The following is a 27,244-nucleotide window of genomic DNA, read 5'->3' on the forward strand; positions in this document are numbered from 1 at the left end:
GCTCAGCTGGACTCCACACGCCTATGAACACGAAGCGAACATTGCTGCCGTAAGCCTCTGAGATCTGAGCGTGTCTGTTGCAGCACGTTATCTGGTAGGGACTGATTGACACACTATTGACCTTTCCAATTCAAGGTCAATGGGTGGTTCACTTCACTCCCCGGACTTTTATATGTTGTCTTGGACACTGACAATTTTGGTTCTTAACAACGTTGAGTAATTACTTTTCCGTATTATTCCATCACGTACAAAATAGTTTTAAAGTCACAGTATCAATATTACTATTCACCAGCAGACTGCTTTTATAGCTTAACATGTCTCTGCGCTTCTGTTTGTCTTTAGTCCCTTTTCTTCTCTCCCTCCACTCCTACCACTCACCCCCGGGGGCGTCCCTCCCTGGCCTCCCCTCCCAGAGGTCTTTGGATGTGTGGGGGCAGAAGGAGGGGTACGCACAGGGGGTTCTGGAGGTCTGCACCTCAAGAGCCCGCTGTAGTCCCGTTGCCTGTGCATCGCAGCTAATACTACTTGTTGACTGACTGAAGAATGAATGAATGACTGAATGACTGAGTGAGAGGAGTGCTGTAGCAGGACCGTATCTGGCTGTGCTCAGGCACACAGCCGAGGGCGGGGGGCAAGTAAGGGAACAGTACGACCAGGGTTTTGCGGTGTCACCACTTCCCCCACAGCGAGGGTTTTGCCTGGTGAGCTCAGCCTTTGCAGATTCCAGTTTCCAAATGCTGTTCATAAGTGAGGGTCGAAGTGTGGCTTCTGTTCATTCCTGCGAGGGGGACAGCAAACGCATCATCCCGGGGCTGAGAGGAAGCCAGGCAGACGGTGAGTTCAGGATTGGCAGAGTGCGAGGAAAATGGAAGTTTGCAAACACGGAGCCATGACTGCCCCGTTCCCTGGTGACTCTAACAAGTGAAAATTTTATCAGAAATTGGCGAGCTAAGGCAGATACAACTTTGCAGCCTAATAGCTCACAGCTGTGTTTAACTTACAAGCTGTGGCCTAGAACCCTCTCACCATGGTGGATTGGGCTGCAGGGCTGGGAGGGTTCCTGGTGGCCCGAGCTCAGCGAGGGGCTGCATTGTGAAGGACGTCTTCCTGAGGGGTCCCAGTGGCAGCAGCCTTGTGAGAAGCGACATTTTCAGGGTGGCATTTTGTTCCCACCAGCATTCCCTACCAAATAAATCTATCATGGTGTCCAACTCCCAGCCTATGGAACTGAAAGTTCAGCCGTTTCTCAGAAGCCAGTTGAAATGTCAGAACTGTTTTTGTCATTAGTTTCAGTGTGGAGCCGCATCAAGGGGAAGTGCTGTGCGTAGAATGGGCTGAAAAGGAGCACGGTGTGTGCTGTACGCAGCCAGGGTTCCGGCCGGGCCAGGCTGCTGGGCCCACGGACCCTGTCCAGTGTCTGAGCGCGGCCTGGATCTGACGAAGCTGTGCTGGAGCCCCAGCCTCACCCTGCCCAGCCCGGGCGTCGGACAGGCCACTGCTCCTTCTCTTTGTGCTTCGATTTCCTCGTGTGTAAAAGGGGGAAATCATTGTTTTCCCCCTGCAAGGGGCGTGTGAGAGCTGAGTGTAGAGCCTGTCTGCGTTTACGTCCCCAGTAACGTGTGGCTGTTGTTTCTCATCGGCGCAAGTTTGACTAGGCAGTGTATTGTGACATGAGGTCGTGCCCAACAGAACGCTCAGCGATGTCCGTGTGGGAGCCAGTGGCCCCAGGAGGCGATGCTTTGAGAGGCAGAGTGACAGAGTGCGACACTTGGAGCCCTTGAGGCCTGAGTTCACATCCTGGTCCCCTGGACGGCGGGGGGCTGGGGCCTCATGAAGGCTTCTATGGCGCCCTGAGCAGGGAGACTTGCCCGCCTTGGACTCAGCTTCCTCGGCATGAAGGCTGGAAGGGAGTATATCTTATGGGTGATTTGGGGGATGGGATGGGACTTGGGGAGGGCATTTCAGGCAGAATGAAGAATAACTCATTGAAAAGGCAGAGAATTTATTGAGCAAAACTGAACACTCCTTTTGGTGCCTGGTGATTGGGGAGAAGGAAGGGTGAGCCTGCCGTTCTCTTGGTTCTGTGCCCCCCACGGGCATTGCTGCCAGGGATGTTGGCATCCTGAGGAGCTCGCCTCGAGTCCTGGATCATTCCCTTCCAACTGGCACTGGCACTGGGGCTGTGCAGAGTCTCAGAGGCGCGATGGGTGTCCAGTGGGCCCGAGCACGGTGCAGACAAACGGCCGTGGGTACCAAACTCAATGGGGTGGAAAGCTGTCCTACGTGCTGTGTCTTCCTGTCCTCTTGCTGCGCCTGCCGACATTGCTCCTTCCCCACTGCCAGATGTCTCAGTGGCCAGACCGACCTTCACTCCGTCCTCAGTTCACTGTGCTACGTGCCGGAGAGACAAAGACGAAGGGGACACTGGCACTGTCCAGCGAGACTGAGGGGCAGAATGCAAACAGAAGCAGACAAGGAGTGTTTGCGGCTGTGGGGCGTCCTGGAGAGCTGGGGGTGGGATGGGCTGGAGGCAGGGCTTTAGCTTGTTAGCCGTGGGGCTCACTGGGGGGATTACGATGGGGGGTGGTGGGACAGACGTGTGTCCTAGGAAGTTTATTCGAACCTCAGGCCCGACCGACCGGAGTCAGGGTGACTGGTTGGCAGGCTTTGCAATAGTCTGTGTGAGACAAGGTGGCAGTAACGGAGGGTGGGGGGGCCTGGTGTGGGCCTGGTTCTGAGGCTGCCCTGAGAGCCCAGACAAGAAGAAACAGGAGAGGGCAGTGGGCTGTGCATTTGGAGAGCAGAAGGAAGAGCAGAGTGCAGAGAAAGTGGCCCCAGGGATAGGACAGGCCCAGGGAGCCCGTAACTTGGCAGTCAAGCAGGGTGGGGAGAGGGCTGATGGCGTGGAAAACTCAAGAAGGGCCGAGGGACCAAACATCGAGCAGAGGTTTGGTCAGGAGCAGGGGAGCCAGAGGGCGCCCGGAGGTCATGGAGGGAGAAAGAGGGCTTCTGAGTTCTGGGTCTTAGAGGCGGGGTGGCTCTGCTGGCTGTGTGTGAAAGGTTGATGGCTGTGCCTGTGTGTGGCTGAAGAGGAGGGGAGATAAAGGTCTTTCCAGGAGGAGGTTGAGGCACAGTGTGACCCAGGGGTGAGGGGTGAGAAGGCACACCACCCAGTTAGTAACATCCCTGGAGACGACAGCAGGAGAATGAACTGGAGGAGAGAAGACCATGAGCCAGAGCCAAAGGCGAGAGTACGTCCTGGGGTTGAGAGCTGACGGGAATGTGAAGGGAGACGGAGGTGCCAGGAGGTAGCGTGAGGGCCTCGAGAGGAAAGCTAGACTGCGAGCCCTGTGAGGTGAGCCAGTGTGTCACATACCTGCCACGTGGGTCAGGTGGTCCTGGGAGGCAGGCAGGGGTGGCCGGTGTGTGTGCCATTCTCTGCTCGCCTCCTCACTGTGGCCCTGGAGGGAACCTGGTGTTTAAAGGAAAAGGCAGATACGGTGAGAATGGCAAGGTGGGAGCAGCATTAACAAGTGACTTGGGACATTGTCCTGCTAGAACTCATGTCCCTGTGGGGTACTTACTCTCGGGTGATTGGGTCTCACCCTTCCCCGCAGCAGAGCTTGAGACCCGAGAGCCTGGCTTGACCAGAACCGGCTGGTTTGCAGAAGGGCCGCCCTGCCTGAGTGGAAGGCTCCCCTCTCCCCTCCGAAGTGGTTTCCTCTGGGCCGCATGACACGTTGCAATGCAGGAAAACACTGCCTGTGGGTTCAGGAGCCTGACCCTCTGGCCTTTTGTCTGGATACCGTTTGCCTGCTCTGAAGAGGCGGGCATTCCAGAAGGCCGAGGTCAGTGTTGGATGGCGGACAAACCCTGTGTGTCTTGCTGCTCCTAGGAATCACAGTGTTGGGCCCTGGGAGAAGGGAAGAGCGTTGCCAGAGGAGATCGGTTTCGCTGACATCATTAAAACCCCTCTCAGGTCACATGGTCGGCAGTTTTCTTAGACCATTTCCCTCCACCGCCCCAGCCTGACCTAAGTTGCTGCCACCTCTCATCCCATCACGTCTCCCCTCGGTCTGCCCTGCCCCCCAACCTTCTCTCTCCATCCAGAGACATCTTTCTAGAGGTGAAGTGACAACTTCCCCATCATGCCTAGCGCCTTCCGAGGCTCTCAGCTGCTCTGAGGATGCAAATAGGCCTCCTTTCCCCAGCCGCCCAGCTCTGCAGGCGCTGCAGCCCTTCAGCCTCCAGGCCCACAGCCTCCCTCTCGGCCCATCTCAGCTCCTTCCACGTGCTGTGCCACCACGTCCCTTCCCAGCCGACCCCTCCTCCTTCCTCAGGAGGCGGAGTGAGCAGCAGAGAGCCCCAGGGTGGGGCAGGTTCTCCTCCGGTTCCTCCCACCTCACCACCTCCTACTTGCATGGACAGTGCTTTGCACTCTTGTGCTAAAATGTCAGACTTCTAGAAGTCTGACTAATTAGTTGTGTCCAGTGTGTCTACCTCCGGACTGTGAATTCCGTGGCCACAGGGGTCATGACAGTGACATTCATGCAGCCTCCTGTAGCCCAGCACAGGGCCTGATGTTACGTGCCCAGTACATTTAGAACACAGTGGTACTGCTACTAATAATACCCAATTGAATCCTCTGCACTTCTACGCTCTACTGCCTCCCTTTGTTCACAAAACTGAATTAGGTCATGGGGGTGGCCCAGGTGCCCTGAAGCTGGGGCCCAGGCATGTGTGGGCGACGCTCACGGATGTTCTCCAGCAGCTGTCCCTCGTGTGTTGTTGCTCTGAGTTTGCATTTGTTATTTGCTTCTCACTTCCTAGTAATTGCCATTTCCATTGCAAGGATTTCTTATGACAATGGGAACAACATGGAAAAGGGCTTCCCCGAGCTCCATTCATGATGGAGACAGAGGCTGGAGTCCCTCTCTGGGCGGAGGGCGGGAGAGCCTCCTGGGGCAGGAGTCGGGTCTGCCTGCAGACATAGGCCAGCAGCATGTATGATCCAATGAAACCAACTTTGCAACTTCCAGACTCATTTTCTCTCTCTTCTTGAGAGTGACTATGACATTAGTTCTGGTTAGAAACCAAATTTCCTTTTAGATGACTTAATAACACAAAACAGAACCTGTGGTGAACAGCTGTTTTTATCCATGGGGACTGGGCGCCTGGTTGTGATTTTGTCTGCGAGGAAAACAGCGTTCGTTTGGATTCTTGTTGGAGGAGCAACTGCATATTTCCAGGCAGTTTGGTGTGATGGGAGGGTCGTAAGCTTCCGAGGCAGGAAAGCCTGCATTTGGAACCTGGCTTAGGTACTCCCTAGCTGTGTGATCCTGGCAAGTTCCTTCACCTCCCAGTGCCTTCATCCCTTATCTGTAAAATGATACCATCTCCTACTGTTGTGATGGTTAGAGGTGATTGCATAGGCACGTGGCCCGGCACATGGCAGAAACTCACAAGTTAGTGCTTCTCTTCTGAGAGAAGTCAGGGATGTAATAGGAAAAGTGATGATAGTGCTAGTAAGTCAAGTTTCGAAGGGCTCTGGGCCCCCAGTGTGTAAAGCTCTCCAGGGAAGACCTTTTCTGTCACTGCTGTAGCCCTTCCTCCAACCCGTGTCTGGCACATTATAAGATTAGTGCTTGTCAATACTTGTTAAATGAATGAGAGGCAGATGGGAAAGCATTTCTTTCTGTACGGCCCAGAGCTTAAGAGCTTGGGCTCTGGAGTGAGAAGGACCTAGGTGTGTACCTGTGTGACCACACTCAAGTCACTGACCCTCTCAAGGTCTCAGTTTCCACAGCTGTGAAATGCAGATGATAATGTGACCACCAACAAAAACGGGGCATGAGGACTGAATGAGACTGTTTTCAGCTTTATTGAGGTATAATTGACATATAATAAACCACACATAAATAAAGCCAACAATTAGATGAGTTTGGCTGCATGTATATACCTGTGAAACTGTCATCAAATCAAGATACTAAACATCACTCAAAAAGTTTCCTCGTGCTCCTTGCAATGCCTGCTCTCCCACTCCCTCCACTGTCTTGAAATCAGGTGGTCCTTAAAATGTGTTCCTCTATTTCAAAATTGTTTTGGCTATTCTAGCTTTTCACATTTCCATACGAATTTTTAAATCAGCTTGTTAAGTTTTACAAAATGCCTGCAGGGATGTTGATTGAGATTGCGTTGAATCTCAATTTGGGGCGAATCGACATCTTAACACTGAGTCACCTCAACCATGAGCACAGTATTATCTCTGTGTATGTAGGTCTTTAATTTGTTCCAGTAATGTTACATATTTTCAGTGTGTAGGTCTTACACACCTTTTGTCAGATTTATTCCTAAGTCTTTCGTTTTCTATGCTGTTGTGTTTTTTTTTTATTTACGTTAAATTGCAATTGCTTGTGATTAGTTTATAGAAATATGACTGATTTTTGTAAATTGATCTTGCATCCTATAACTTTGCTAAACTCCTTTATTCTAGTAGCTTTTTTTTTGGTAGATTTTATAGGATTTTCTACAGATGATGATGTCTCTGAACAATGGCAGTCTTCTTTCTTTCATCAGTCTGGCTAAGTTCATCGATTTTATTGATCTCACAAAAGTGTTTGATTCCATTAATTTTTTTCTGATGCTTTTCTGTTTTCTAATCCATTGCTTTCTGTTCATAATTTCTTCTCTTACTTTGGGTTTAATTTGCTCTTCTCGTTTCATAAAGGGGAAGCTGAGGTCAATAATTTGAGACCTTTCTTTATTTCTAATGGAGGTATCTAGTTCTATAAATTTCCTTCTAAGCATAGCTTTAACTTTGTCTCACATATTTTGATATTTTGGGATTTCATTTTTATTCAGTTCAAAATGCTTTCTAAGTTTCCTTTTGATTTCTTTTTGATCCATGAATTATTTAGAAATGTGTTACTTAATTTCCAAATATTTGGGGATTTTTCTAGGTATTTTATACCATTGGTTTTTAATTCAGTTGTGGTTAGAGAACATACTTTGTACAATTTGAATTATTTTAAATTTATTGAGATGAATGTTATGGCATAGAGCATGGTTTATCTTGACTACATTCTGAGTGAACTTGAGAAAAATGTATATTCTGCTGTTTTTGCATCATGTTCTATAAATATAACTGAGGTCAAGTTGGTTAATAGTGTTACTGAAGTCATCTGCATCCTGATTTTCTAGTTATTTGTTCAATTAGTTATTGAGAGAAGAGTATTGAAATTTCCTATAATTGTAGATTTGTTGATTTTTCCTTTAAGTTCTATTAGTTTTTGTTTCATGCATTTTGAAATTCTATTATTAGCAGCATAAACATTTATAATTGTTATGTTCTCCTATTGAATTTACCCTTTATCATTATAAAATGACCTGCCTTATCCCTGGTAATACTCTATGCCCTAAAATTTACTTTGTTTGATATATAGCCACCTTTCTTTTTGATCAGTGTTAGCATGTGCTTGGGTCTGAATGTCTGTACCCCTCCCAAGTGCGTATGTTGAAGTCCCAACTCCCGCAGTGATGGTGTTAGGACGCGTGGCCTGGAAGAGAAGATCCAAGGTGGTGGGTTCCTGCTAGCATTCACTAAAAACACAACCAATGAAAAACCCCAACCAGCCAGACAAAAAAATACATAGCCACTTCAAAGGACATTAAAGGATGTGTCATAATAAAGAAAAAGACCTGTGGCCCTTGAGCAGAGCCCTCAGAATGGGGATTAGTGCCCTTACAAGAAAGACCCCAGAGAGCGCGCTCATTTCTCCTGTCAGGTGAGGACAGTGAAAAGTCGCTGTCTATGAACCAGGAAGTAAATGTGTCCTTAGTGGACACCGAATCTACCAGCATCTCGAGCTTGGTTTTCCCAGCCTCCAGAACTGGGAGAAATCCATTTCTGTGGTTTATAAACCACTCCATTTATGGCATTTTTATTATCGCAGCTTGGACAGACTAAGATCTCTTTCATCCTGTTACTTTCATCCTATTTGTATCTATATTTAAAGTGGGTTTGTTATAGGCAGCATATAGTTGAGTCCTCTGTTTTTATTCAGTCTGACACACTGCCTTTTAATTGAGGTATTTATATTTAATGTGATTATTGATATTGGTTGGATTTAATTCTAGTCTTTGTTCCCCTTTTCCTCTTCTCTGACTTCTTTTTAAGTAATTGAGCCTATTTCATGATTTCATTTTATTTTCTTTATTGGATAACTAGCTATAATTTCTTTTAGTGGTTGCTTTAGGGTTTATAGCATACATCTTTAACATACCAGTCTATTTTCAAGTGATAATATACCATTGCATGTATACTATAAGAACTTTGTAACAGTGTACTTCTATTTACCTCTCTCCTATTCTTTGTAGTATTGTTATCATACTTTTTACTTCTGCACATAAAATCTCCACAAGACATTGTTTGCTGCATTTGCGTTAAACACTTATTTGTTAAAGTCAATTATTTTTTAAAACAGATTTTTAAAAGTACACATAGTAGTAAAGTGCACAGATCTTAAGGGTACAACTCATTGCATTTTTACAAAGTAAGCCAACCATGTAACTGCCCCTGGATCAAGATACAGAACATACCGACACCCAAGAAACCTGCCTCACGGCCCCTCCAAACCATTAGCTACCCCTGGGGGGAATCGCTATTCTGCCTTCTGTCAGTATTGGTAGTTTTGTCTGTCTTTGAACTTTATATAAATGGAATCATATTCTATATACTTTTTGCCTATTTTCACTTAACATTATATGCACAAGATTTGTCACGTTTTTGCGTGTAGCAGGAGTTTTATGCGTTTTCATTTCTGCATAGTATTCCACTCATTGTATGAATAGCCCATATTTTATTTATCCCTTCCAATGCTGATGGATATCTTAGTTGTTTCCAGTTTAAGGCCATTATCAATAATGCTGTTACAGACGTCCTTGAACATGACATCCTTTGTTTGGACATAAACACTCATTTCTCTGGAGCGTAATATCCAGGAGTAGAATTGCTCAGTCAGAAGGAATGTGTATGTGCAGCTTAATAGCATTACCACCAAACTGTTTTCCATGGTGGCTGGACCAGTGTACACTCCCATCAGCAGTGTACGAGGGTTTCAGTTGTCCCTCACCTTTGCCAGCACTTGGTATTGTCAGAGGACAAAACAAAGTGAACCTAGAGTCACTTCAGTGCATTTCCCTTTCTTCTGGGGTCTTGGGCCCGCCAATCTTGGCTGCTTTGGCTACCGTCCATCTGATATCTTTAAAGGACAAGGTTTTTGTTGTTACAGTATCCAATTTTTATAGTTAATCCAATACTAGTTACTTTGTCATAGACAGAATCAAAAGCCTCCTTTATTTTGAAAATAATTCTTTATTTTGAAAACTATCTTCTGTGGAAAAAAGTTATCTTTCTCAAATCATTATATATTAAGGTATCCTTCTACTCCAAAAGCATGTAGGATGGCATGAGATGTTACCACATACATCTGGGTAATGACAATTTCATTGTCACTATGTATATTGTGCTGTCTAATATTTTCTCTTCAAAAGGAATGTATGGAAGTGCACCTTACCTTTATCATATGCACACCTGTTTGTGTTTACGTGGATCCTAGCGTACGTCAGAAAACATAAAATGGAAAGAGTGCAATGAAGCGTACAGAATCTCTGGTCATACTTTTGTGTCACTGATCACATGATGCCTGAGAGGGGCCAGGGGCACCCATACGCCAAAGATTCACAGGGGAGAAAAGACCTCATGAGGGAGAAGAAAGCTTCACTGAGAAAGGCTGGAAATTTCCCCAAATCTGGACTGACCCAAATCTGGACTTCAAAGCTTTGTTTTGAAATACCCTCCAAGAGTGCTTACTGCGTCGCCAAGCCAAAGGAGCCACTCTCACTGGAGGGAACTTGCTGAAGCCACATCACTTGGCCCGACTGAGCTGAATTGTGGCTCCGAGCAGAGGAAGGAGACGAAGGCAGTTTCTGGGTCCAGTGGTGTCCTTCCTAAAATACCTGACCCATCTTCTGGTATTTTGAAGTAGGTCATGGAAAGAATCAGTTGCTGTGCCATTTCTTCTGACATTCATTGTACAAACTGCCCACGATGGTCTCGCTGCAGCCAGCTCCTGTTGGTATCTGTTATCTGCATGCTGTCACTGTCCAGGAAGAATTCTTACGGGAAACTTCCAAGTCTTCAAAATTGCAAACAATTTCTTTGCCAAGCTAAATTTTGACTGAAAGGAATGTCAGGGCTATCTGTGTACAGATGAAATGTCTGCTTTGAAGCTTTGGCAACACATCTGGCTCTGGCGCTTTGATAAAGCAAGAAGGCCTGCCTGCACTGGGGCTGGGACCTTCTGTGCCTGCGTGCATTGCTGTCAAAGACGGCAGCAGTGCTGAAAGCCTGCTTGGAAAGCCTGCAATTCCATCAGAGCTGGGGCCATGAGTTACCACCTTCTCGGGAGGTTTTGCTATGAAATGGAGCAGAACGTAAAGCCGCTTCGACTACCCAGAAGTTGACTGGCTCGTTAAAGGACAAATCTTGAAGTACTTGACTGAACTTCAGGCTGAAGTTTCACTTTTTTTTCTTTGAAAGTAAAGGAAAACACACAAAACAGAGAAAGAGGAATTCATTCATGACTTGGCTTACTTACTAGATATTTTTGGCCATGTGAATGACGTAAATCTTTCAATTCACTATTATAGATGTTTCCGAAAAATGGGCAGTTTTGGCCATGCTGCTCCCTGAGAGGAGACTGGGCTGGACAAGTCTGTAAACTTTCTACTGCTGGAAGAAACGTCTGTGCAGCCTGGGAGTGGCGAGTCATGCTAAGTCTTCAGCAGCAGAAATCTGGAGATACCTGGAAGCACTGTCCTCTTTGGAAGGCTCCTCTGCTCAGCAGAACACGCAGAGGGAGTATAGATTCACAGTCCTTCCTCGGGACAACCATCTGTGAAGCAGACCTTCCCATTGCTTTCCTCAGAGGGCTGAGAGGACCGCGAATGAGGTGGTGTTGATTCTGCTGGAAAACTCTTGGAGAAGGGTGCTGGTCCTTGACGCCTGACGCCTGCTGACTCTCCGGAGTAGGCTCTTGGAGACGCTGTCGTGTGCCACGGCCTTCCTTGGGGAGTCAAGGTTCTCAGCATCTCTTGGTAACCAGAAAAGTCAAGTTGATTGAATGTCAAGGTGTCATGTGCCAAAGAGCATCGTCTGTGTTGGATATCAAGGAGTGTTCCACAATGTCTCTTTATATTTAATAATTATCATAATTACAACTTTATTGACTGCTTCTGTGTCAGTCACTATTCTCATAATTTTACATGAATTGAACCATGGAGCATCCATAGCAATCATAAAAGGAAGGCCCTTTTGTTGTCCTCATTTTTGAACGAGAAGACTGAGGCCAGAGAGGTTAATTGATCTGACCAGAGTCATAGGGCTGGTCAGGGGCAGAAGCAGATTCGAACTCAGGTGGTCTGGCTCGAGGGTCCACATGCCAACCCCGGCACTGCCTCTCTCGTGCCAGACTGCAATTCCCACCAGCGTTTGTGTTGCTCTTATTGGCTCAGCTTGGATTTCTTCTGATTGTTTTCAAGAAGTTGGTATTAATGTGTTGTGTTTTTTTTTTTTTTTTTTTTTTGCTTGAAAAATGAGAGAGAGGGGCCGGCCCGGTGGCTCAGGCAGTTAGAGCTCCATGCTCCTAACTCCGAAGGCTGCCGGTTCGATTCTCACATGGGCCAGTGGGCTCTCAACCACAAGGTTGCTGGTTCAACTCCTCAAGTCCCGCAAGGGATGGTGGGCTCCGCCCCCTGCAACTAAGATTGAACACGACACCTTGAGCTGAGCTGCCTCCCGGATGGCTCAGTTGGTTGGAGCACGTCCTCTAAACTACAAGGTTGCCAGTTCGATTCCTCGACTCCCGCAAGGGATGGTGGGCAGCGCCCCCTGCAACTAAAATTAAACATGGCTCCTTAAGCTGAGATGCCACTGAGCTCCCAGATGGCTCAGTTGGTTGAAATGCATCCTCTCAACCACAAGGTTGCTGGTTCGACTCCTGCGAGGGATGGTGGGCTGTGCCCCCTGCAACTAGAAAATGGCAACTGGACCTGGAGCTGAGCTGCGCCCTCCACAACTAAGACTGAAAGGACAACAACTTGAAGCTGAATGGCACCCTCCTCAAGTAAGATTGAAAGGACAACAACTTGACTTGGAAAAAAGGCCTGGAAGTACACACTGTTCCCCAATAAAGTCCTATTCCCCTTGCCCAGTAAAATCTTTAAAAAAAACCACAAAAAAAACCCCCACCCTTTTAAAAAAAAAAGAGAGAGAAATAATCTCTGAAAAGATTTTTTTCATTCGATTTAATATTAAGATAAATTGTGTACCAAATTTCACATAATTTGTTTATGCACATTTTACTGGGGAGGGAGCCCGTAGCTTTCATTAGGTTCCAAAGGACCCTGAAACTTAAGGGCAGAGACCTAGTGTGTCTGTCTCTCAAATGCTTGGCGTGGTGCTGAGCATGTAGTATTTGTTCAGAAAATTATCTTTGTCTTACTAAAGAAAAAGTGAGTGTACTTAAAGAATTGCACTTACCACGATCTGGAAAACCCGTTTTTCCCAATCACTTTACTTCTTGTTAGTTAATCTAGAATATCACTCACTTAGCCAACAGTTAGTTATTCGATGTCAGCTCTGGCCAGGTACTTAGGAGCTGGACATACAACGGCGAACCAGGTAGATTCTTAGGTCCTGCCCTACCGTCTCGGGAGGGAAGGCAAGTTGACAAGCGCGTCACAAAGAAGGGTAGGGACTGCTCTCAGAAGCGTTACACGTGCATGTCGGAGCACCCGGGGGCCAGGGGCAGTGCTGGGGTCAGGAAAGCTGGTCTGAATAAACGGGATCCAAGCCAGGACCCGAGGAGGGAGGTGCAGTTGGTCAGGTGAAGGCGAAGGAAGGAATATTCCCAGCAGAGGGAGCAGCGTGTACCCAGGCCTTAGGTGACAGAGCAAGACCGGGAGGACAAAGGACCGAAGGAGCCGTGCACGTGGCTGGGTCACATGCATAGGCCGGGCACCTGGGTGGCTGGTGGAGGGAAGCAGATGACAGAGGTGCAGGGACACTTGGAGAACTGGGTTTGCACTTGCTGACTTTGAGGTGCCTGTGAGACACCCAAAGGAGAGGCCCAGTGCCAGGAGCATGACTTTGCAAATAGAATATTTCTTTCTCAGAAGGTTTAAATTGGGCTGTTCTGTGAAGAATCTGCCTGCCTTCCGGCAGAATTGCAGATTCCCAGGAGCGCATGATCCTGTCCTGTCTATAGGAGGACCCTGTGCTAGCGAAGGGGTCCCAGGGGCTGACTTGCCACTGGAGACTCGTTAGTGGCCAAAGTGTCCCTGGAAGTTGGGACACTTGTGGACCCGGGAAAACAACACACCTGAAGGGGCAGCCGTGAGAGAAATGGCCCCGGTGATAACCAGAGCAGCTGGGATGGGGTGACATTGCGAGGAGAGACGCATCTTGGATAGGACCTGTGGTTGCCTAGAACCCTCCAGAAAGGAAGAGGAAGAGTCAGGGCTCCAGCACTGTATCTTCGGGGAGATTGTGTGGCATATTGGTTAGTAGCATGAGTTATGGTTCAGACAGAGCTGAGTTGGAGATCTGGCTCTGAGGGACCAGCGGTGTGAGCTTGGGCCGGTCCCTTAACATCTCTAAATCTTTGTTATCGCATCCATGAAACAATGATGGCGGTAGTCCCTACTTCACAGGGTCACTGGGAGGGCTTAGCACTCTGGCTGCACCAATCAGTGCTCAGTAGATGGCTGCTACTGCTCTTTCTTCTCTTCCTCTGTTATCATCATCACCCACATGTCTCTCTGAGATGGATGTAAACTGGTCTTGAATCTTGAATCCCAGCCCTATGCATTTAGGAATGCCAGGGCTTTCTCTCCAGATTTGTGCAAGTTTCCGAGGCTTCCTCCTGTCATAGGCACCATTGTTACACTGCACCACGTCGTATGACAGCACCTTTGCCACACCGAGTGCTAGGGAGCCATGGAGAGTTCATGGAAAGGGAACCTTGGGAGTCAAGTTAGCAGCTCTCACGGGCACTGTAGGCATCACTATTTCTAAAACACCCATTGGAGGCACCATCCGTGTGGACCCTTAGCTGATGCCAGCCTCTACCGGCTTCTCCAGCTTGTTGAATGTCCCTCAGTACCGTCCGTCCACCTTCACTGTGCAGGACAGTTCAGATCCCCCGGCACCTACAGCCCAGCGTGCCTCTCAGATCCACAAAGGTGCCATCAGACAGCGCACCCTCCCCCTAACAGGACCACCTTCACTGAGGATTGTGGTGGTGAATAGCTCCTTTGGTGGTAGGGGTGGGGAAAGAAAGCCAATTTCATTATTTTTATTGACGGTCCCAAATGCTTCTTTGCTCCAGTCCTTAGGGAAAGAAGAGTTGGCCGGCGAAATCTACTCATGGGGTTGGGTTGAGAGCACGGTTTTGGTGTATGGCCAACATTGACCTCGGTTGAAACCTTGGGTTTGCCACCTGCTGCTGTGTAGCCTCATGTAAATCGCTTCATTTCTCTGAGTCCCTGAACCTCAGAGTCCAGGGTGGCTTTCCCTTCTTAAAGTTCCTTGGCCTGGAGCAAATGTTCTCTAGGTGCCTGTGGAATGAGCTGCTGTCTTAACCCCCACCCTTTCTACTTCCCTGAAGGATTAGCCCACAGCCCTGATTTTGTTGAAATCTAACTGCTGACCTCTCTGGAAGGAAGCGGGAAGCGGTTTTGCACATCAGGAATGCCAACAGATTCTGGAAGCTCTGAGTTGGAAGCCATGTCCTGGTCTATGGTTCCGGGCTCCTGACTCTTCCAAGGAGGTCCCTGGAGTCCTGTTTGATTGATTTCCCTGAGTGAGGGGCTTTCCCAGCGTGGCCTTCACCTGCCCTCAGCTCCTCTTCCCTTCCCCGTCCTTTCCTTCATTGAGGCCACCCAGGCTAAGGGCTGTGAGAACAGAGCAGTGGGAGACCAGGTGAGTCAGGATGTTTTTAGTTTCAGGTAACAGATAACAGCTCAAACCAGCTTGACGAAAGGGGACTTTGCCAACAAAAAGGGGAATTTGCCGTAAGCGTCAAGAGGTGTCTCATGGAAGCTGGAAGTGGAGAAAGGCTGGAATCCGGGGCTGGAAACCTGGCTAAACACTAGTCTTTCATCTCTCACTCTGTCCTTCCTCATGTCTCTTTCCTTGGCTTCCACTGGCTTCCTCTGACTCCCTGGTAGGCAAGGGGAACACAAGATGGCTGCCCAGGTACCTGAGCCCTGGAGGCCGATTCTTTTCTCTCTCCCTCCATCTAGATTCAGCTTTGAACACAGGGAATTAGTAAAAGGTATGATAAACAAATACAGTGCATGTTTAAATAAAAAAATATTACAGTCAAAGACACATTGCCCTTAATCTCCCTCAAAATAGTCTCCCTTGCTGTGAACACACTTATCCCATTATTCTTGCCACTTTCTGAAGCAGTTCTGGAAGTCCTCTTTCCTGAGTGTCTTTAGTTGTGCTATTGTGGCTGCCTCAGTATCTTGAATCGATTCAAAACATTTACCTTTCATGGTCATTTTGACTTTGGGAAGAGCCAGAAGTCACATGGTGCCAAATCCAGTGAATAAGGTGGATGAGGACACACCATAATGTTTTTATTTGACAGAAATTGCCGTACCAGAAGCGATGTGTGACACGGAGCCTTTCCGTTGTGATCACAAAATACAGTGAATGCTGCTGCCGCACGCCATCCAATGGAAAGGCAGGGATCTTCAATATGGGAAGCGGCGCGTTGAACCTTAGTAACCGTGTGACAAGTTTCAACTTGTTCGGTGCAGTCAGTCGGGTGTGAGCTACAGTTGAGAGAAGGTGTGTTTTGAAGTGTGCCATAAATCATCCTCCATCATGACAATGCTCTGTGTCATACATCGTTTCTGGTATATGGCAGTTTCTATCCACTAAAAACATTACAGTGTGTCCTCATCCACCTTATTCACTGGATCTGGCACCGTGTGACTTTGCTCTTCCCCAAAGTCAAAATGATTCAGGACATCGAGGCAGCCACGACAGCGCAACTAGAGACTCACAAAAGAGGACTTCCAGAACTGCTTCAGAAAGTGGCAAGAATGATGGGACAAGTGTGTTTGAAGCGAGGGGGAGTATTTTGAGGGGCATTAATGGCAATGTGTCTTTGACTGTAACAATTTTTTTTTTATTTAAACGTTCTATGTATTGTTTGATCACCTCGTAATGGCCTAGTGGGGGGCAGGTTCATGTCGTGCAAGGTGACTCCCCCTGGGATGGGGTTGAGGACTAGGTGCAGTTCTCAGAGAAGTGGGCATGGCCAAAAGCTGGCAGACACCCCCAAAATGCAAGTGATGGGGAGCTAGTGTCCTTCAGTGACCTGTTGCCCTAATACGTCGTTTGTGCCTTGGGTCCCTCTGACTCTGAGACCAGTGCCTTTCGTGTTCAGATTGTGCAGGCTTCTGAACAGATTCCGAGGAGGTAGGGTGGGGGGCCTGGGAGGAGTGGGTGGAAAGAGCGATCCGCCTCCTGCAAGTTAATGCTCCCCAATGTCCACGTCACACGGCCTTTATTTGCATGTGGCTTAGGTCAGATGTGGGAACACTTGGCCATTAGAAAGTGAGCTTTACGTATTTATTTAGGATTAAGAAAGATCCCTTATGGGGAGCTCATTCTGCATGTTAACACCTCTTGCTGTGGTCTCGGATGTGCGACTCCTTGATGGAGGGCCCCAGATAGCCAGTGGCGGCTCCCGCTGTCCGCTAGGGTGGCTGGAAGGAGTCCTAGAGCACCTCTGTCCCTTCCCCCTGGCAGCGTGGCCAGGAGGGGGCTCTGGCTGGGCAGTGAGGGCATCTGCCCTGGTGGCCGGGGATGTGTGTGGAAGAACCCTTCCTCTAGACGCTTAGAATTCAGTAGGGTGGAGTAGACAAATTATGTCTAACTGGAAAAATTGGACTGCGTTTTAAATCCTTTATTTATACCTGGCTGATATTTAAAAAGTTATTTTGACTAGGTTTGTACCTGTATGCAATTGAGACATTTAGGTTGACCCTCCCTTCCACCCCAAGATTTTTTTGGGGAAAAAATACTGTTTAATAGCATTTTTCATGCCAAGATTTAGTCTGGATGTCAGAGCATAAAAATGGGTTTCTATGTAATGGGAAGATTAACAGGCAGTCTCCCCCCACCCGCACCCCCTGCCTCCCTCACAGAGTGGTCCTGGCAGCCCCTTCCTGCCTGTAAATACTTGGGGTTGCCTCATTGGCGTGTCAGCACGGGGAGAAGCAGCCAGATGATTTTATGATCCATAAACGCAAGCACCAGACATGCTCCGAAATTCATTAGTGTTTGCTTGTCATTACAAATAGCTGTGTTGTTTGTCCTCCGACTAGACTGGCAGACAGGCAGGGCCCAACCAGGGCGTGGAGGGCTCTGAAGCCCTGACTATCTTGGGAAGTGGGAGTTTAAAGCAAACTTTTAACTTATGGCTGGAGATGGTTGCTTTCTTTTGAGTGTAGGTCTTGAAAATTTGAATCTTTAAATGTAGATTGTTTTTTTTTCTTCAGTGGAAAATATGAGGTTCTTGGATAAAACCTCCTTATAAAAAGGGCCGTGATCTCTCTCTTTCTCTCTCTCTCTTTCCCCCTCCACACTGTGGATAAACTTTCTGAAGAGGGCAAGGCCCTCACCATGTCGTGCCCAGCCTGTCTCCCCAGCCTTGCCCCACTTTGCAGAGCATACCCCTTCCCTCCTCTTGGACCTGGAACAGTCGGGGCTCAGACTGCCTCCCCACGCGGTCCATTTCACAGCCGGGAGGTGATTGTGAGGCTGTGGGGCTCAGAGCCACTGCGCTCTGATGTGGACGCGGTGGCGCAGGGCTGAGCAGTCTTCGCTGCAGAGGTGCTACAGGCAAGGTTTAGGCCACCCGTGGAGGCCACGTGGCGTCTGGAGGAGGCTGATGCGCATGGGGCCAGATGTCTGAGGTCTCTGAGTGACGTTATAGATGTCAGTGTCACGAGAGGAGAACTTTTTCCAGATGATCTTCAGATGGCTTGCCTAGGCATTCCCGGGGCCTGCTGGGATGGTGGCTTCCACGCTTGTTATTCAGTCGTCCACACACATTGACTGTGTGCGAGGTTCCTGCCTGGTGTTTCAGGGACTCAAGGACGAGTCCCTGGTCTAATGGGAAATGTAAGAAATTTATGTAAATCATGACCAGGGCCACACTGAAGAGGGACAGACTAAGTGCCATCCGGAGGGGAGCCAGTACTAGTAGCCAGGCCAATGGGCAAAGCCTCCTGGATGGTCCTGTTTGCTCGTGGCCTGGAAAGATTGGGATGATCTGGATATAAGAAAGGGCCTTCCGGGTAGAGGGAGCAGCTTGAACACAGGTAAGGCCACTGGGGAAAGTGGCCGTATGCAGGCGCCAGTGAGCAGATTGGTTTGGCTAGTGCAAGGGAGCGAGAGAGAGGTGAGGGCATCGTGGAAATATAGACTAGAGCATAGAGTGGTCCATTGTGTGGCTCTAGAATGCCGTGTCCAGGGCTCTTGGGACTTGCTTCTCTAGGAGCTGGCAGAGCTGTGCTTCCTTCAGGAAGCTGAACAAGCAGCAGCTGAAGTCCTACAGGCCCCATGGCCCCGGCATGCCCCAAAGCAAACCCATGATTCTTTCCCCAGAAGCCTGCTGTGGCCGTCACCTCCGGAACGGCACACCTGCCTACCACATTCTCCTAACCAGTCCCTGTCCCTTGTCTCTCTCCTTGTACCTCTCTCTGTGCCCAGTGCCACCTCCCAGCTTCGACTGGCTCTCACCTCCTCCTCGATTTATATGCTCGTCTTCCAGTGGTCTCTCTACACCCATTTCTACCCCATCCTGTTCTGTCACCCACCCTGTAGTTTTCAAACCTCTACCCGCATCCCTGAGCTTCTTCAGAATTTCTGATGCTTTCTCCAGCGCCCTGAGGCCCAGTACCAAGCCTTTAAGATGGGTGTGCAGGCCTCGTGAGCCCTGGCTTTCCTTTCCTCCCCAGCGCGTCTCCTGGCCTTCCCCCTCACTTCCCTGCGTCACCTCCTCGGCCTCCTCGCAGGTCCGGGAGCTTCGTCCTGTGCACTCGCTCTTCTCTGCCTGGTATGCTTGCCCTCTGTGCCAGTCCTCTCCCCGTGTGGGGGCTCGCTGCTGGCCCCCACATCTTAGCTAAGCCAGACCCCAGTTACACGCTCCTCACACTCCGAGCGTGTGCCTAGGCACTTAGTACCACATTCATCATTAATACGTGTCTTCTTCGCTGGAAGGCGGACGCCTTGTTCACTGCCCTCGCCCACGAGCCTCGCCCAGCGCTTGGCACAGAGGAGGCACACAGTGCAGACTGGCTTGGTGTGACTGGTTAGATGGGGCTGGATGGACACACAGCCGAGGAGCTGGCCGGGCGCAAGCTGACACTGACACCATGGTCTCACGTCCGACAAAAGGTGGTTTCACACCATCAGCGGCTGGGGGCTCCAGTGTCTGCAAGATTTCCTCACACTTTTAATTTAAATAGGTATCCTTGTCTAGATGAAACATCTGAAAGTTGGTTTTGCCTTTTAGCCTTTCAGGAGAGGAAATAGCTGTGAAAGAACCGTTCCTCCTGGTCTGCTTGTGCACTGGCCGTCTGTGGTCACCACCCAGGGGTTCAAATGTCGAAACAGCCACAGCCAGCACCCCTGTAACAGCCTGCTGTGTAGCCTTGCTGGAATTTATCAAAAGTCTGGCTGTTTTCCAGAAATCCTGCTCTGTCCAGGGGCTTTAAGCTGCTTGTGATAAAAACCAATTACTGGGGGTGGGGGTGGGGGGAGACTCTTTCTTAGTGACACATTGAATGAAGCTATTATTTTGATGAATGCAGACTTACCGTATGGCCCCCTCCTGCTGCTCTGCCTTGCTCCACAGGTAGGCCTGACTCTGTAAGGAGGGGCCGGGGGGTGTCCTTAGGGCCAGGGCAGCCCTGAGCCCCTGGGCAACCTCCAGGCTCACCATTTCCTACAGCCCCCCGCCCCCTTAGCTTTTCCTGAGTGACTTCTGTCTACACCCTGGACCCTGGCTGGTCACCTTACCTTCCAGCTCAGTCTCCCTCTGGGACCTTTTTTATATTAAAAACTCAGACTCTGGTGTCTGCCACTTACAACCTAGATGAACTTGCATAAATTCTCTCATCTGTGAGCCTCAGTTTTCTCATCTGCAAAATGAAATAGTAAAATCTACTTCATGGTCTGGCTTTGAGACTTACTCAAAGTAAAGTAGATAAAAGCACATTGTACAGTATCAAGAGCTTGGGAAACATGCAGTAATTTGTAGCTCTCTTCCTTCCCTGTCTTTTTGTTCACTTTGTAACCCCTATAGTACCATCCATTTTGTGATAGTATTATTCAACATGTTGGTGAAAACTGTGGTAGTAATGCTTGGCCAGGCTGAGAGCACTGTGGTTAAAGAGCCTGGCTTTTTGAGTCATGCAGACCTGGGTTTGAATCCATTTCGTCACTTGCTGTGTGACCTTGGGTAAGTTAATTATCCTCTCTGAATCTCCATTTTACTATGTGTGACCTGGGAGCAATAATACCCCTTCTTGATGGCTGCCATAGTTAAAAATGTAAGTGGTCTGATGTAAGAAAAGTGGCTTAGTGCCTGGCATACAGTAAGCCAGCTGCTAGCCCCTGCTGCTGCTGTTGTTTTATTATTATTATTCTCAGCCTGGATACAGGACTGCGCTCCTCTGGAAGGACCCTGCCGGCCTCCCAAAGTGAGAAGGAGGTGGGGCCGATGGTTGGTTATCTCAGTGTGTTCCCACTGTGTTCTCTTCCTGTCTGGTGAGATTTGGGCCACATGGTCTGAGTCTCAGCCTCCCTGGGTGTGTCCTAGGTGTAAGGTGACTAGTGCTGCCTCTTGGTGTCTGACCAGCCCGTGTGTCTGCTCCTGGCGTGGAGACCTTCAGAGGCTGCCTTTGGCTGGAAACGTGGGACGCCTCCTGTGTGCTACGCATTTATTTGTCTCTCCACGTTCCTCTCCTGCCCCAGACAGCTTGCCGTCCACAGCGCCCTCACACCCTCCCTCGCTGCCCACTCTACCCTGTTTCCACCTCAGAAGACAGCCTGATGCCACCTGGAATTTAACCCTTCTAACTGGGAACACCTTCTTCCCCCTCCCCCTCCCCTACCCCCCCCCCCCTCCCTTCCCCTCCCTCTTCAATCCCCTTCCTTTTTCCTCTCCCCATTTCTCCAGCTCCCTCCCCTTTTCTGTTTCTGGAACATGAGTGTCTGATGGTCGAGGTCGATGGTCATTTGTGTTTTCCTGTTCATCGGCCCCATCTGCCTCCCGCCTCACCCGATTGGCACGTCCGCTTCACCCCTGCAGAGCAGCACAGTGCCCTGCAGCCTCCCACTGCTTCTGACTGTGTCACACTCAGCCTCCACGCCCCCTCAGGACACTTGGAGAAGGAAAACCACTGCAGTCATTTGCAGTCTCCAGGGACAGGTCTTACTCAAGAGTATTTTTATATAAAGCCATGCATGTGACCTCTGCTTTTTTTTGGCTCATAGAAAGGGGGAATTGGAAGTGGGGGTGGGGAGGGGGAGAATCTTAAAGACCATTCAGTGCCCTTGTATTTTACAGGCAGGAAACTGAGCCCCCACAGTGGAAAGGACTGACCCAAAGTCTCAAAGGGCACAGCCGAGATTAGAACCCAGGACTCCTGACTTAGGATGTCCCCATAAAACCTTAACATTGCCCATGTGAATTGCATGTGTCTTCCTCAGTCTTTTTTTTTTTTTGTCAACCGCTTTTTCTGCCTCTTTTTTTTTTTTTTAAAGTTTGTTGGGGTGACAATTGTTAGTAAAATTACATAGATTTCAGGTGTACAATTCTGTATCACATCATCTATAAATCCCATTGTGTGTTCACCACCCAGAGTCAGTTCTCCTTCCATCACCACATATTTGTGAACTTCCTCAGTCTTTAAAACATCTTTTCATTCCGTCTGTAACCCGAGTCCCTCTAACAGCTGCCACTGGATCTACCTCACCTCTTAGTGACAAGCTGCACCTCCCTTTGAGGGAGCCGCGGAATGGAGGCAGGGACAGACTTTAAGTAATGGGGACATAAAAACTTAGGTCGTGGGTTCATCACCTGTTCAGTCTCCCTGCTGGTCCTGAGCTGACCTTCCTCTCTGGTGCTTAGCTGTCCGCCTTGGCTCCCTCTCTCACCCTGGCCCTGCTGAGGGGGCTTCCTGACTTGTCTTTGGTTCTCCTGCTTGACCCCACCTTATATTTCAATGTCATGCCTCATGTATTGGTCAGAGCTGTGTTTTCCAATATGGCGTCCACGTGTGGCTATGGGCACTTGAAATGTGGCTAGTCCAAACGGAGGTGTTCAGTAAATGTAAAAAACACCTCGTTGTAACGACCTACTACAAAAAAGAATGCAAACTATCTCATCAATAATTTGTTACCTTTGGTCGACCAGATAACTCATTTAGAGCCCAAGCTCTGAACAACAGGGTTGCCAGTTCGATTCCCACATGGGCCAGTGAGCTGAGCCCTCCACAACTATTGAAGACAACGAGCTGCCACTGAGCTTCTGGAGGGGCGGCCGAATGGCTCAGTTGGTTAGAGCGCAAGCTCTTAACAACAAGGTTGCTGGTTTGATTCCCACATGGGATGGTGGGCTGCGCCCCCTGCAACTAAAGACTGAAAACAGCAACAGGTCTTAGAGCTGAGCTGTGCCCTCCACAAGTAGATTGAAGGACAACGACTTGGAGCTGATGGGCCCTGGAAAAAAACACTGTCCCCCAATACTCCAAAATAAAATTTAAAAAAATAATAATAATTTGTTACCTTTTATATTGATTATAAGTTGAAAAGATAATATTATGGGTATATTGAGTTAAATAAAATAAATTAAGTTGGTCTTTTTCTCCCCATTTTTTTAGTGTGGCTATTAGAACATTTTAAATATGTAGCTTCATTGTATTTCTACTGGCCAGCACTGGATTATGGCTTCTGGGCCTTTCTCAACCAGGGATCCATAGAGAATTATGCCTAATACCTGAAGGTCCATTGTATGTAAGAATGTACCATTCTCAGGAGAATTAAGAAAGTCACACCCATCATTTTCTGTGTTCTGTGGTTCAGGTAAGGAATTTAGCTGAGAAAGGCTGTACCACCTGTTGTTTCTAGTTTTAATTCAAATTCCTGTAGTGCTTCTCGTTGTATAACGAGGCTGCTGATTTGAGATAGATGTTACTAAACGCCTAAGAAGTTCTTTTTTTTCTTTTTCAAATCTCAAATGAATGTTGCATTTTGTTAATTACCTTTCAGTATCTGAGAGGATCATACCACTTTTTCTTCTTTGATTTACTGATGTGCTGTTATTATGTTAAAATTTTCGTAACATTAGTTTGTTCTTATATTTCTTAGACCTGCTAGGTCACGTACGATGATTCTTTTTCCCTCTCGTTCTGTAGGATGATTCTTTTTCCCCTTTGATCTGTGTTTATTACGCATTAGGGCTTGTGGCTTCTTTCCATCACTTGTTGTGCTCTGGAATAAATTATTTAGCATAAGAATTAGGTGTTCTTTAAAAGTCTGAGAGAGTGCACTGGTAAAATCTTGTGCCCCTGGAACCTTTGAGTTAACTTTTCCAGTTTCCAACGTGGTGTTTAGCATATTTACCAGACATAGAAAAGTTTATTTCATTTCGTGTTCCCAGCAGTGTCCAGGGTGACCTTGCGCACGTGAAGATCCAGGTGAAGAAGGATTGAATTGTGCTGAAAATGTGATTACCAAACTTAAATTGCAGGGAAGCAGTGAGCCGCAGATTAGACATTGCATAAAACCAAAGTAGAATTAAAAGACAAGCTAAAATGTTCTCCTAGAGTTCAGAGGAAAAACAAAAGGAGATGAATATGAGAATTGTTTCTCGGAGATGTCATGTGTATATAATAGGAATTCTACAAAAGGAGGGGTGGGGCAGATGTGAGAAAATGTTTGTAGCCTAGTAAGGACAGAAGTAGGTTATAAAACCACAGATGCCGCAGGAGCTCAGTTTTCAAGAGTGTGTGTGCGTGTGTGTGCGCGCGTGTGTGTGCCCCTGCACCTGTGAGTGGGGAGTGGCCACCGTCCTGGGGACGGAGGTGCTCTGTGGCTGAGGGCTCAGGCTCCTGATACCAACAGGCCTGCCCCTTTCTGATTGGCTCTCATGCTGACCACACATGAGGATTTGAGCAAATTGCATAACTTTTCCAACTAAATGTTCGTTTCTTCATCTGTGACATGGAGAAATAATTGTCCCTCTCTGATGGGGTTGTTGTGAGAATTCAGTGAGCAATGGATAAATGTGTGTAAAAACCTCGTGCCGGCACTTAAGTAAATGTTAGCTGTTGTTGTTACTGTCATCGTTATTGACCAAAATGTAAAGTCTCATTTTCTCTGGGTATTAAGCTAATGTGGATTTAAATTTTCTTCTTTGGGCCGTCTGTGTTATCCAAGTTTTCTGTAATGAACATGTACTAGGTCCCTCATCAAAACACCAGTGTATTCTTTTTAAAAAGAGAACATCTGAAAGATGCTGTTTCGAAAAAAGTATTTCCCAATAATATGGAGAAAGGAAATTGAGCCTCGTCCCCCGTGAAAGAGTGGAAAAGGAACGGACAGCCCTGTGGGGCTCGTACTGAGCTTGATCTGGCCGGTGGAACTGCTGGGGGCTGCTCGCTCATTCCTCTGGGGCCCTTCCTCTGTCATGGGGACAGGAGCCTCTTCCCAGGGCGCGTTGGCTGCGGCCCTGAGTTGACAGCTGGTTCTAATTGTGCAGAGCACACGGTGCAAGGACTGGAGAGGGAATGTTATGGGAAATTTGCATCATCTTCATGATCCCAAATTGACATGTTTCTAAGCAGACAGTGGTTTGGGGATTTGGGGGAACAGCAGTGGCTGTTAATTGCGTTGCTTCTCTATGGAAACCAGGATGACTGAAAGCTGAGAAAGACGAGTCTCTTCTATTCATTCAGTGATCGCCCCTCGTCACATGCCCTGACTCCACAGAAGGTGCCCCCCTGTCCCCAGTGACTCTTTCCCCTCTTGCGGTTTGTCTAGTCAGGCGCCTGAGCCTCGGAGGCCTCATTCCTCCCTGGGCCCTGCCTCTTCCCTTTCTCCCCACACACAGCCCCTGGCAGGTGTTCCTTTCAAATTACTAAAGTGAAGTGCTGTCACGTGAGAAAATTATACCACACGTGTGCGAGTGTGGTACAAACTCGGGCGTGGTGCCACGGGAGAGCGAGCGCCTCGTGCTGCATCTGTCTGCCACTCTCGTGCCCGTGCTGTCAGGGCAGTAGAACCCACCCAACACAGCGTGAGGCTTTTGGGTGCTGCGCCTGCTCATTCCCTCCCCATCCTACTCAGAATGAAACCCAGTTCTTACCTGGCCGGGCTATGACCTGGCCTCCCCACCCCCATCCTTTCTATCCCCCACCTTGCTGTTCTCAGGGAGTCCATGTTCCTCCGACTCAGGGGCTTTACACTTGTACCTCCTTCTGCCTGGAACCCTCTTCCCTGGTAGGTTACCTGCAGGTCTCCTTGCCTCACCTCATTTTTATCTCCACTCCAGTGTCATCTTATTAGCCAGGCGTCCTGAGGCATCCCGTCCAAACATTCCATTCCTTCATCCTGATTAATACTTTTTCAAGGGATTTATTGTCTGACTTATTACAGATTCCTCATCTGTTCCCGCCTGTAAAACCTGAGTCCATGCAAGCAAGAGCATGTTTGTTTTGTTCATTGCTGCGTTTCCTAACCCGGACTGTAACCCCGGTAAAGAAATGAATGTAGATGTGCTTTACACACTGTCAATTACTGTTGTCCCCCCTTCCTTTTTACTTTCTCTTCCTTCCTTCTTTGTTCTTTCTTCTCACCCTTTCCCCTCTTCCTCATCATCATCATCATCATCATCATCATCATCATCATCAAAGAGTGAAAGACTCTTCAGCCCCCCGACAGCCGACAGCCGCTCAGAAGGCTTGGCTCTAGGAAATGTCTTTTAGGACTTCAGTCTCGGGAAACAAAGCAGGAAAGTGCAGTTGTCCTTTGCTGCCTTGAGTCGCGATAATTTATGTTCATGGCCGCCTCCCCCACAGGACAGACACTGAGCTCCCGGCCCGGCTGGTCTTCTTGGAACAGCCAGCACAGCGCCTGGCATTCCTCGGCCGCGCCTTCCCTCGCTTCTTGCTTCCCTCCCTTCCCGATCCCGCTCTTTCTTCTTCCCTTCCTTTCTGTCATCCACCCTTCCTCCCTTCCCTTGCCTCCTTTCTCCTTTTGCCTTTCCTCCTTCCCTTTTCTTTTCCTTCCATTTTTCGTCACAGCCGGTTTTGTTCCAGTGAGGGTTTACGCAGCTCCTGCCCTGAGCCCCCCAGGAGGCTGTCCTGACTCCCCAGATAGCTGCGGCCTCTTTGAGCTTCACTTGACTGAAGCCCTGACCTCTCTCTGTAGGACAGGCATGTTTCCCAGAGGCCCAGCTGGCCACGACTTTCTCATGATTACTCCATCCAAAGGCACAGAAGCATCTCGTGGTCAAGTGGAGACTATCTGTTATTTACAGCTGTTGACACTGACAAGTTATAAGCGGATTTTGACTTTGTAAAAATGTTGTATATTTTCTGAGTGCTCTGCTGTTAAAATTTAATTTTACAAGGACCACAATGAGTAATATTGTAATATGTCATCTATTGCAAGTTGTTCCAAAGTAGCTCTGAACACGATAATCAAACAGTGCAGAAGACCTTATGAAAAAAGGCTTCATCGCTTAGCCATTCTCCTCCCCAGAGGTAAATTCTTCAAACTGTTTTTCTTCTCCTGGTGACTTTTGGAACTTGCTTTGGTGCACTGAAACCTCCAGTTCTAGTTTCATCAGCTTTATGTAGTGTTTCTTGACTGCTCACTAAATATGTTTTTCCTCCCCTTCTCCACTTGCCACTTTCTTCTGACAGCTGTACTTTTTCATTGTCAAATCAATTAAATTAACATTCTGACATTCTGCAGCTACGACCAAGTCCATCACACTTTTCCTTAGGTTGCCTCTAAAAGTTGAAAACCAACAAACAGCATTTATTATTATTATCACTGTGTAAATATTATTCAGAGCCATGC

General features: G+C 48.2%; 1 protein-coding gene and 1 long non-coding RNA gene across 15 annotated transcripts in view; one reads left to right on the plus strand and one right to left on the minus strand.

The window, feature by feature from the left end:
* The window catches only part of RALGPS1 (Ral GEF with PH domain and SH3 binding motif 1), a 289,405-nt gene that overhangs the window by 93,795 nt on the left and 168,366 nt on the right, over nt 1-27,244 (plus strand). The gene's annotated exons all lie outside the window — the stretch shown is intronic.
* LOC141571190 (uncharacterized) lies at nt 2,254-3,704 on the minus strand. Of its 2 annotated transcripts, none has more exons than XR_012495949.1 (3): nt 3,585-3,704; nt 3,377-3,472; nt 2,254-2,391 (listed from the first exon to the last, which is right to left on the minus strand). It is a non-coding gene; the product is annotated as an uncharacterized LOC141571190 (long non-coding RNA). The 2 variants fall into 2 exon arrangements; XR_012495948.1 differs by having other exon boundaries at nt 2,312-2,443.

This window comes from Rhinolophus sinicus, linkage group LG04 (genome assembly GCF_036562045.2).
Source record: "Rhinolophus sinicus isolate RSC01 linkage group LG04, ASM3656204v1, whole genome shotgun sequence".
In the NCBI taxonomy this organism is placed as follows: Eukaryota; Metazoa; Chordata; class Mammalia; order Chiroptera; family Rhinolophidae; genus Rhinolophus; species Rhinolophus sinicus.